We start from the raw sequence: 7,790 nt of genomic DNA on the forward strand, positions 1-7,790 counted from the left end.
ACGTCCATTTAAAAACACTTCAGTAAATGCAGACTGGCGTGCTGCAGTCCATGGGGTCGCAAAGAGTCGGATGCGACTGGGCGACTGAACTAAGTAAGTAAGTAAATGAAATTAAAAGATGCTTGCTCCTTGGAAGAAAAGCCACGACAAACCTAGACAGCATATTAAAAAGCAGAGACATTACTTTGTTGACAAAGGTCCATCTAGTCAAAGATATGGTTTTTCCAATAGTCATGTATGAATGTGAGAGTTGGACCATAAAGAAAGCTGAGCACCAAAGAGCTGATGCTTTTGATCTGTGGTGCTGGAGAAGATTTTTAGGAGTCCCTTGGACTGCAAGGAGATCAAACCAGTCAGTCCTAAAGGAAATCAACCTTGAATGTTCATTGGAAGGACTGATGCTAAAGCTGAAGCTCCAATACTTTGGCCACCTGATGCAAAGAATCAACTCATCAGAAAAGACCCTGATGCTGGGAAAGGTTAAGGTAGCAGGAGAAGGGGGCAACAGAGGATGAGATGATTGGATGGCATCATTGATTCAATGAACATGAGTTTGAGCAAATTCCGGGCGATGGTGAAGGACAGGGAAGGCTGTCCAAGTGAAACTTGCTCCTCCGTGGAGCAGAAGCAGGGGAAGCCAGAGACTAGTGCTATAGTCCACCGGCTGCAAAGAGTCAGACACGACTGAGCAGCTGAACGACAGCAACAAAGTCATGTAGTGGAATCTAGCCCTTGGCCCCACGTCACTAAGAACCGCTGTGTCCCCGGGACTTTGGGAAGATGGCCTTGGGCTCGAGAGCGCGCTGCGGGGAGGGGCTCACCTGTGTGGCTAGTGCTGCAGCCCCGCCTACCCCTCAGGCGAGGATGCCAAGGTGTGCCTTGCACGTGGCACCCCGCACCTGGAGGGAGGCTGAGTGCCAGCCGGGTGAGGTCCCTGCAGGGCGAGGGGCTTTCAGGTGCCAGGGCTCCAGGGTCCAAGTCGGGTGCATGGGGAAGGTGGTTCTGCCACTGCTCCCCTCGGCCTCCCCTGACCCGGCCCCTGGGAGGCCGGGGGATCCTCCTGGGGCAGGCATTTCTTCCTCCTGCCCAGGGATCACGGCCCACACACCTCAGAGCCACTGGCCACCCTGGCTTCTCTCTGTCCCATCGGCCTGTTTGCAGGATGCGGAAGCTGGCACGGGTCAGCCCTGAGCAACGCTCTGGGCTGGCACTCCTGGGGACATGCCTGGGGACATCCCCGTCCACACCCCACCAAAAGCCTTATTCCTCCTTCTACCTCCTCACCCTCAGGAGGCCCCCAGCCCTCTGAACCCCGCTTCAGGTCCTGTGTCGATGCTGTCTTCCCTCCTTCGTGAGATGTCAAGTCCCCAGAGAGCCCTCCTGGGCGAGGGGCTGTAGGCTGCACGCAGGAGGCCATGGGAATGGGCAGGAGCCCCTGAGAAGGAAACCAGGATGAGAATGGAGCCCAGTGAAGCTAGCACTGGGGACCATCCTGCTTCAACCTGCAGTGGCAGAGGCTGGAGACTAGGTCCCTGAGCTCCGAGAGTTCATGCCACCTGAGCTGGGACGGGGAGTCCCGGAGGCTCTAGGAACAGCCTCCCCTACCTGCCCAGCCAAGGAGGGCAGGGCAGGAGTTGGGGGGCAGGGGAAGAGATTGGAGGGCATGGAGCAGGTCTGTGCCATCAGGGGGATCTGGGGCTTTGGGCCAGTCACCTGCAGGAGCAGGAACCTGAATCATGGCAGACACCGTGGAAGACAGGATGACGGTTCCTTGAAAAGGGAGGCACAGAGGGGACATCCCCGCTGGTCCAGTGGCTAAGACTCTGAGCTCCCAATGCAAGGGGGCCTGGGTTCAATCCCTGATCAGGGAACTAGATCCCACATGCAGCGACCAAGACCCAGAGCAGCCAAAATAAATGAATACAAATTAAAAATGTTTTAAAAAGTGAGGCATAGAATTGAAACTTGGTCCAGTAGCCCCATCCCCGGGTACAGCCCCAAACAGAGCGAAGGCAGGGCTCCCATGGATATTCACCACACCCCACTGCTCGCAAGGTTAAGCACAGCCATCAAAAGGTAGAAAGAGCCCACGTGTCCATCGATGGATGAATGGATAAGTGAAATGTTGTCCAACTGTATGATGGAATATTACTCAGCCTTGAAGAAGGTGGACATTGACTCGGGCTATGGTGTGGATGAGCCTGGAGGACAAGACGCTCAGTGAATGAAGCCGGACACAGAGGGACGAATCCTGCCTGAGGCCACCTACATCGTGCACGTGCGGTTAAATCCGTAGAGACAGGAGGCAGGGTGGCGGGGGCTGGGGCAAGGGGAGGGCCAGGGGCAGTCAGCGGCTCGTGAGGATGGAGTCTCGATTTTGGACGAGGAAAAAGTGCTGAAAACAGACAGTGATTAGGAGACACTCACTTGTGAAAGCGCCGCTGCAAAATTATGCGCCTGAAAGCAGATCCACGGGCTCCCGGCCTTAGTGGCACCTTCTGAGAAACGTCCCCACCGTGAGAGTGAGGTGGAGAGAAGAGAACCACAGGCTGAAGCACAAAATAAGAAAGGTGAGGGCGGACCCCCCTCGCATCCCGGCGGCTAAGACTTCGCCGTCCAACGCAGGAATTCCGTCCCTGGTTGGAGAGCTAAAATCCCACCTGCCTTGTGGCCAAAAAATTGAAACATTAACTAGGAGCAGTATTGTAACAAATTCAATAAAGATTTTAAAAATGGTCCCCACATTAAAAAACAAAACAAAAAAGGCAGAGGTCCAAGCCAGCGTGTTCCCTCATGGAGCAGAAACAAGAGAAGTCAGAGACTGGAGACCCTGGAACAAATTGTTGGACAGCATGACTCCTGTCTAAACTTATCTCAGTGGATCTAGAACATTTATGGCCATCTTATCGCTTCACCCACCTTTGAGAGACCGACCTTGCTCGTATCAACACGGCCCCTTTTGGCCCTTTGCCCTGGACCTGTGACGTTCTGACTCGTTCTGTTCACAGCTGTGGCTGAATGTAACACGTGTACAATAAATCATTTCTTTTGCTGTCTTAGCTGAAAAAAGTGGATAAAATGATAAAAGAACATTAAAAGTAGCTATAGAGCGCCCTGACTGCGGGACCTGTGGCATTGGTCTTACTGTCCTCCCCATCAAAAGTAGGTAGTTGAGAAGAGCATCAGAGATGTTCAATAAACCGTGCTGAGAAGATTGGGGGAATAAAGAATCTTTAGGATCTGGCCGGCTGGTCATACCTGCCTGCCCAGAGCTCATATAAGGGAGAGTCAGCTGGCCAGGCTTGGGGCTGTGAGCCACTTTGCTTAGCCCAGTCCACTCCCTGCCTTCATGAAGCCAGCAGACTGAGGACTCATTGCTGGCCCCTGAGCCCTGGCCCTGTGGTCCCACTCTGCCTCCGATGGACAAGGCAGGACAGGCTCTGGGTGACCAAGTTTCATCTGCTGGCAATGGGTTTTCGAACCCCACAGCAGGTTCAAAGGGGGTTGAAGGACTCTCAAAGGTGAAAAAGTGTGTTTATAATTAGCGCCCAGCCATTGGAGGGCAACCCCGCCTGGGCCGCCTTCCACGGCAGAGTCAGATACAGCCCTGAAGCTGACCCACAATCCCCTTGGCTGCAGTAGCTGGAACGTCCAGGCAACCATACTTGCGCCTGAGCCGTCTTGGTGGGTGGTGCGTCCATCCCTCGGAATGGGGGTTGGGAGACGGGCTTCTGGGTTGGGAGAGAGACAGGACAGGTGCTGGATTCACATCCACCGGTTCAAATATGACCTCGGCCACATCTGTGGTCTCGTGACAGGCGGTAAGAGCCCAGGATCAGCTCTGCCTCCCCTTCCCAGCCTCGATCTTCCCATCTGTCAAATGGGCTCCCATAGCAACCCTCCCTATCCACTGAGGAGACACAGACAGTGGCCGGTCTATGAAAAGAGCTGCACAGCCACGAACGGGTAAGATCTGGGAGACCCACCAAGGACGGCGTGAGCCTCCCCAGGGACTTGCTATGCGGTGCTCTCCTCTAATGGGCTCAGTGGTGAGGAGTGAAAGGAGAGTTTCATGGGGCAACACACAGTACTGATAGCGATGTGGGTATTCCTGGGAAACTCTGTGCATTGGGCAGGCTATTCATCCATTCACCTACTGATCCATCTCTCCATCCACCCAAAAACCCACCCATCCATCCATTTATCTGCCTATCAGCCACTCATCTTTCCATCCATCAATCTGTCCATCTATCCATTTATCCATCCATCCAGTTATCTACTTATTCATCCATTCGTCTCTCTATCCATCCAAACATGCATGCATCCATTTATCTACCTATCATCCATTCATCTTTCTATCCACCCATCCATCCATCCATGCATCCATGCATCCATTTATCTACCTATTCATCCATCATCCATCCATCCACTACTTATTCATCCACTCATCTCTCCATCCACCCAAGTATCCATCCATCCATCTATCCACTCAATTACCATCCATCCACTGAGTTTACACCAGCCAAATGTCAGGCCCTTTACACAGATAAAACAGCTTATGCTTGTCCATCAGTAGCTTCCAGCCTCATGGGAGACAGAGGCACCACTCTAAAGGAGTGGTTAGGAGCAGTGGCCTGGAGAAATTCAGGGAACGTGGGGCAGCTCCAGTTAGGACCACGGGGCACCATCAGTCTGGACCCCTTTGTCGAGAGCCAGCATCTAGATGATTCTGTGAGAATCAGAACTTGCCAGTTTCCTTCTCTCCCCTTGGAGCCACCCTGGGACATGGTGAGGTGAAGACTGAAGGGCTGGGAGCACGGAGGAGCGATATGGTGTCCAGGAGGGACTGGCTTCATGGTAAGGGCTGTTTAGGACCACAGGCCTTGGGGTTGGGCCAACCTGAGTCTCCATCGAGGCCCCCCCACCCAGGTACCTTGACTGATGCTCCACCGAAAGGCTCTGGGGCTGGCTATGGCTCTCCGTCCTCTCTAAGCACAGCTTCCTCCTCTGTGGAATGGGACCGACAATGATACCACGTCCCAGGGCTGTCGTGAAGATGCAGCGCAGCTCAGGAACGGAGGCTGGTGCCTGGCACGCAGGTGGCAGGGGTTCTGAGGTCACCTGTGCTGTCACCACCCGACTGTGGCCCGAGGCGGAGATCGTCACGGTGAGAATGGTTAAAATCTCCCCCTCGCGGAGCACGGACTCAAGGTCAGGCCATTCCAGGCAACGCACGAGTTCTCCAAACTCACACTGTCTGACGTCTCAGGTCGTCTGCAAACAACCCTGGGAGGCAGGGGTTCGGTCTCCACCGCTCAGCGAGGAAACGACTCTCAGTGGATATGGGACACAGGCAAGATGGCAGAGCTGGCCAGACTGGACTTGGGGCTCCTGCCCAGGTAGTGGGCTCTAGAGCCTGTCGCCTCCTCCGCAGAGAACCCCTTGCCAGGCCAGCCTGCCTCGACCAAGTGAGGCAGCCCTCCCAGTTCTCCCAGGAGGTTGGGGCCACCCCTGGAGCCCCTGGAGGATACCGGCAGAATACGTGAAGGGGAGGAGGTTGGCAAGAGAAACCTGCCCCATCTGTTTGACTCTTAGGACTGGGTTCCTTTTTCTTTACAAGACATTAAAGAATGACCTTTCTGCCTCCACAAACTCTTCCCATGCAAACTCAAATTCTTGTCTCAGGAGAGCAGACTGAACGTCCAAGTATGCAACAGGCATTAATGGTTTTTGGAAAAGGGTCATCTCGTCACCAGGATGCTCTTCTAGCTCCTCCCTGTCTCCCATCTCCTCTGCTCTCTCTCCCATCCCTAACTCCAGCCCCTCTGCTGCATCCATACCAGGCTCTTTCCTGCCACAGGACCCTTGCACATGCTGCCACCTGGGAATATTCTTCTCTTGACCCTTTGCCTCACTGGCTGCTTCTTGATGTTCATTTCTCAGGGTGTTGCCTCCTCAGAGAGACTTTCTGTGACCATTGTATCCAAAATTGGGGATATTTTCCCCCATAGCACCTTGTGATTTTCATTCACATAATCAGACTTAATCTGTAAGTAATTGAGAGACTTTCCTGGTGGTCCAGCGGTTAAAAATCTGTCTTGCAATGCAGGAGACTCAGGTTCAATCCCTGGTCGGAGAACTAAGATCCCACATGCTGCAGAGTGACTAACCCTGTGTGCTGCAACTACTGAGCTCAACTAGAGAGTCTGTGTTCCTCGATAAAAGACCCACATGCTGCAGCTAAGACCCGACGCAGTCAAATAAGTAAATAAATATTTTTTTTAATGTGCTTCCAGCTGCAAAGCCCATGCTTTAAAAGAAAAATCTTTAAGTAAGTAAGTATCTAAAGTATACTCACTGCTGGTCCCCCACCCATCACCCACCCAAGGGGTACGGCATGTGACCTATTTATCCGCCAGCAAAGTGACAGTCACTCGCTGAACTTCTGGCCCACTCCCCTCAGACAAAGAAACCCAGGAGCTTGTGATAGGAAGCCCTGGGGTCTGCATGTTGGAACCCCGACAGTGTCAGCTACATCCTCTCATCGCTTTTGCAGATGAGAAAGTTGCTCAGAGAGATTAAGCATTTTCCTTGAGGTCTCTTGGGCCCCGGGGCTTGTACTACTAACCCTCAGGATCCCCAAGGACAGACAGGAAACCAAGGAGTGGTCACAGTGGTACATCCACTATGGAGAACCATCTGGGTATTCTCTACAATCTTAGAGTCACCTGTGACCCAGCAACTCGACTCCTAGGTAGGTGCCCAAAGAAATCGAAAGCACAGGTTCACACAAAATGCTGCGCACACAATAGTCAAAGGATGGAATTAACCCAAATGTCTATCAGCTGATGCGGAGAAAGAAAATGTTCTATAGCCATATGATGAAATAGTATTTGGCCATGAAACGGAATGATGTTTGGATAAATGCTATTAATACAACGTGAATGAATCCTGAAGACATTACTCTAAGAGAAGGAAGCCAGACACAAAAGCCCAGACACTTAGGATCCCGTTTATATGAAATGCTCAGAATCTGCAAGTCGGTGGAGACGCAAAGCAGGCAGACGGTTGCCAGGGGCTGGAGGGAGACTGGCAATGGGTGTGGGTCTTCTTTGGGGTGACGAGAACGTTTTGACACTGATGCGGTGATGGCGCACAACCCATCGATACAGACCCATCGAATCATACACCTTACAGTGGGTGAATCAGTAAATCGATACGTTTGATCACCACAGCCAGGGCTGCACGTCTTTCTGTGAGGGTGGGACTGATGGGACCTCCCATGCTCTGGGCGCAATAGGAGGACGGGTGGGGGCTGGGTCATCCCGAGCGGTGGCCAAGGGCACCCCTGACTGTAGTACCACTGCCCACCAGCAGGTGGCAGTGACCTCAGCGACAAGCCCAAGGTGGGTCCAGCTGACTGAGGACCCCAAGGGCTTCTGGTGCCTCCCTCCCTGCTGGGTCGCACCCTGGGTCAGGCGGTTGGGGAGCAGTTGGCCATCAGTTCAGGACTGACTCCATCTGAGAGGACGGGACCACGCCCTCCGCCCCGACGTGCCTGCCCAGGACTTAGAGGGCAGAGGGTCCTTCCCCAGGCACGAGGACCATGCAAGGCAGGGAGCTGGCGGTGAACCTGGTCCTGGGTAAGGTGTGCATCCGGGACCTACTGTTGCTGGCTGGATGGGAGAGAGTGAGCTCCTCGCCCTGCTGAGAAGGTGTTTATCTGTGTAAGATGATAGTGATGATGGTGGTGGCGATAACAGTGGGGGGAAGAGGAAGAAGAGACGCAC

Source organism: Bison bison, unplaced genomic scaffold (assembly GCF_000754665.1).
Source record: "Bison bison bison isolate TAMUID 2011002044 unplaced genomic scaffold, Bison_UMD1.0 scf7180017864080, whole genome shotgun sequence".
Classification (NCBI taxonomy): domain Eukaryota; kingdom Metazoa; phylum Chordata; class Mammalia; order Artiodactyla; family Bovidae; genus Bison; species Bison bison.